We start from the raw sequence: 4,674 nt of genomic DNA on the forward strand, positions 1-4,674 counted from the left end.
AAAATGACATAAATAAATTGACCTGTGACTGGCAGTTGAGAGAGAAGGGGGCGGGGGAATGTGGAGACTGTCAGCTCAGTGGAGGTGTCGGTGTGACCTCATTCAAACACAAGTGTGATATTTATATCTTAGAACACAAAAGCCTTGACAATCAGTGCATAACCTCCCCACAATAGGCCACCCTCCCTGTTTACCCCAAACAGTATTTTTGGAGCTCACTTGACTCTTGTTGTCACAAGTCCAGACTGTGTTCCTTAGCAACACTTTTCCTTGTGGTCAGGGAAGATGATACTGGGTCAGTGGTGAGATTAAGTTTTTTTTTTCTTTCACCGACTTCTTATTGCCACCGGGATTCCTAGTTGTTGTTGTCACAGGAAGGCAATATTGAAAACGAGGGGTGAAATCGAACGAGGTCACCAGTCAGTGATTTGGAGGTTATTTATAAACTTGAATCTCATGAGGAATTCTAATTAGAACATGATGTTCCACATCAAATTGAGAAAGAGTGATGTGGCCTGTTAAACAGACTGGAACCACGCTGTGAAGTGTTCTCGTATGAAATGGTTCTCATGGTCCTGGAACCACGCTGGGAAGTGTTCTCGTATGAAATGGTCCTCATGGATCTCAGAGGAGTTGTGAATTTGTTATTCGTATTTTCAGAATAATAGATCCATAAAAGAGGACTCCTGGAAAGCTCCTGTCTGGAAAGCTCTAAGATGATAGTATGTAGGGCAGCTGTTTGGGCCACAGGGTAATGTTAATAATACATTATTATTAATTTTATTAATTATTATTATCATTATTATTATTATTTGGCTTTGTTACGGCAGCAGCAACATAAATCTCTACGATGTGTGTGAACCAGATTTGCAGATGCATTTCCACAGGCATTCAACCACCCAGGCACATCAAGCAGCACTTTGGCCTCCCTGCTTATGTCATTTATTTATGTTTGCTCCCTTGTCATACTTGCACGTCGGTGGGTGAGTCAGATAGCATATGACAGCGCAGAAATGTCAGTCTGTAAGCACGGGCTTGCCAGAGCAGATAGTGGCTAGATAAGGGCTGGGGTGCGGCCCCGAGCCTAACACTCATCTGTGCCAGATCAGAGCCGGATTTGTGCCAGTCCCTCACCATCTGGATGGAGCGAGCGTTCAGTCACACACAGGATGCCGTGATGGGATGGGATGGGGGGGTTAAGACAGAGGAACACCTTCTTCTTTACTGTGAATATAAAGAAGTTAGACAAACCATTTCCTTTAATTTTGAAAAGTTCAGAACCCTTGGCAAACGTGAATGAAATTGCCTTCTCTTAGGAGAGGACCTTCAGCTGCTTTGGCAGCGAATGCATCTCACTGTGTCATCACCTGAGGGACTATAGACAAATATACCTTTATATGAATATGTATATTCTATTGATCTACTGATCTAAAGAGAGTATATAATATTATTCAGTGCAATATATTTTCTTTGGTTTTCTTTCTTTGATTGCTCTATTGTGATATGCTATGTTCATGTAGACAAAGATTTCTTATTTGCTGTCCCTCATACTCTTTATGACTGCTGTGACAAATATGAATGTCTTGTTTGTCATGCCATTAAATTACCTTGAATTTGAGAAAGAGAGAGAAAGAGAAAAGCAGAGAGAGATTTGTCACACAAAACACACAAAGGGCTCACACAGAGAGAATGCTTGAAAGAAATGCTCTCTTTGATATCTGATGATGTACATTTCCTTACAGCACAATGAAAAAAAGTAGAGAGCTGACGTCAAGAGGGAGAGAGATAGAGAGATAGAGAGAGAGAAAGAGAGAGAGCTTTTAGCACTCTGAAAACATATTTGGATATCTCGCCCGCTAAAATCTGGGCCGTCTGACACTGGGGGTTGCAGCAATGGTAGTGGCAGCCACAGACAGGCAGAAGTGAGGCGGAGAGAAAGAGTATAGCAGAGAGAATGGGAGGAGGTTGCAGGCTGCCCACCAATAGGTGGCACTCTACCCTTTTTGACAGGCGATGGTGACCCGGGCCACTGGAGCCAGTGAGCGGGGCAGCCAAGCGCTCCACAGGACAATCACACTTTGGACAAAACCTCTCTACCCTGCCCTGTCAGTCTATCTTTGGGGAGGGACAGGGAAGGATGCACTGATAGGACCCTCTGAATATGTCAGTCCTGACATGAAGAACAGTATATTAATGGATGTATATGTATGTAAAATATACTGTATGTGTTTGTGTGTAAATATACGTTCAGAGTATGACAGGTGTCATCTTTACAGCTGAGCTTATGCTTATGATTTAGTTTTCTGCTTGAAATTCTGCCCTAAATCCTGTAAACCACGCAAGAAGAAAGAGAGAGAGAGATAATAGGCTATAGTATGTCAAAGAAGCTTTTTCTTACTGCTGAAACATTCTGACGCATCACTTGTACCCGATATGCCTACTTCCATAACAAAAATACTCTCTGCCTTCAACCGCACATTCTAGATATTGCTTGTGTTGTGTTCTTCTCAGCTTATCCTCTGTTTGTTACCATGAGGTAGTGACAACTCTATTGCCTTAGGGGTAGGGAAGAATGATTTTAAAAGCAGCGTATAACTGTATATTGGTTGCAGCCTGGTATATTTCAGTTGGACTGTATCAGCCGTGTCTATGGCAATTCAGATGTTTGCGTTTTCTGTGTCATTATGGACTTACCAGTTCCACAGTGGTGGCAGTTGGTCCTCATTCCACTCAATGAGATTGGAGAGAAGGCAATAAATGGGTATGTAACCACATAAAGACTCAAAAACCCTTTTCTTTATTCTCAATTTGAGTACAATGTAAGAGTTATTGCTTCTACTGAATAACATCAAGCAAGATACAAAACAGTCATTGGGAAGTCAGTGAGCTCTGTGAGATCTTACAGAATCATTTGTTTGGCATAGCTGTGAATATCTTCCCCGATGCTGACAAAATGGCTTCCGTCAAAATCAGCACATTAGTTTTACATCAAGGAACATGTGAGTTCTGTATAAGCAATACAAAGATTATATTTCTGTACATATCGAAATAGACTATTCTATAATTTGTCAAATCTGCTCATTTGAGTGTCACTACACTTCTTTTGTATATGATTTGCTTGTATTCTTTACAAGAAAAAAACATACTGTTGTCTGTTTCCCAAAAGCATAGCTGCTAACTATGATAGCAACTACCTTGGTAGTATCACTGCCAAATGTGAGTCCGTAGATTTGAGTTACGCATATACACTTACCAACACTTAAGCTTCATATTGTCACATATCACATTTTTCAATTTGGAAAATTAAAAAATAAGAGCATAACTTGTTAGCATAATTAATTTGGTATTACAATATGACCGAAATACAACCAAACTCTGAAATACACCTTAACTCTGTATCGTTAACATATCTGTAACATGTGATTTAAATACTGTCAACTCAGATTTGGCAGTGACGCTACCACGGACGATGCATTGTAGTTAGCAAGTATGCTTTTGGGAAACGCACCCCTGGTTGTGTACAAAGGTATTCACTTATTGTATTGAAGTCACACTTTTCATGAATCATGCTTTCGATCATAAGCAACATACATGTTGTCAGTATGATCTTACCTGAGTATCAGTAAAATGAGCATACAAATGTTAAAGCAACACCAAAGAGTTTTTTGTACCTTAAAATAATGTTTCCAAAATTGTTTCAGTGGTTCATCAACTTGTAACAGGGTGAACAGCACTTCTGCATTCGCTTCGCAGCCCTCTATCGGCTATAACCGCACTATGTAAATTTGCCAGATCGGGTAGCGGATCTGTAGTTCGATGGAATGAGACATAAGAAACTACAAATTTGACTTGCGTTTGATGTCGCAATACATCGTACTTTCATAAATCATGCAACATATTCTACCTTGTCTGTGGACATTGTTATTTGCAAAGCTGGTGCTGGATAAACAAGTAGCGTGCGTGCGACAGAGGGACATTTCTTTGGTGTTGCTTTAAGAGAGAATTATTTTGATTCTTGACAACAAAGCGATACATCTGAACACATATCTGCTCTCTCCACTGTGTCATCTGTATACTGTATATGAACAAGATGAACATCTCAACACCTCTCTAGGTGATAACAGACTTAGCAGTAGAGTAGACAGGTGTAACTTCATCACACAGTATATGACAATTTTAACTTAATTATCAGGGGGTGGAACTGCACACGATGACGGTACCTCAGTGAGAACACTTCCATGGTACAAAGCCTTCGCTGCACCTTTCAACACAGTTCAGATGAGAGGAGAGTTACATATGTAGATTCTGATAAAGGATTTTAATACGGGTGCTCTTACATAACCAGACACAGATAAGGGTTTGATGCGAATACTGCAGTAAATATCATTTAGTCACTTGTTATGTGCATGGTAAACAACAGATAAAAGCATACCAGTGCATATGTAAATATATAAAAAAGGATACATTTGGCTGTGCTTTTTATATTCTCATTGAATCCTTTACCACCTCTGTTTTAATTGGAAATTGTGTAATCATATGCAAATCCAACCAGAAGCCAATTAATGACTGAATTTGGCATATGCATCGATGCCCATGAAAGCTCCAGCTCCGGATGAACTGTAAAGCAATCACTTACAGATAATTATGAGCCATTTTAGCATCCTTTCAAGTCCA

Source organism: Alosa alosa, chromosome 2, assembly GCF_017589495.1.
Source record: "Alosa alosa isolate M-15738 ecotype Scorff River chromosome 2, AALO_Geno_1.1, whole genome shotgun sequence".
Taxonomy (NCBI): Eukaryota; Metazoa; Chordata; class Actinopteri; order Clupeiformes; family Clupeidae; genus Alosa; species Alosa alosa.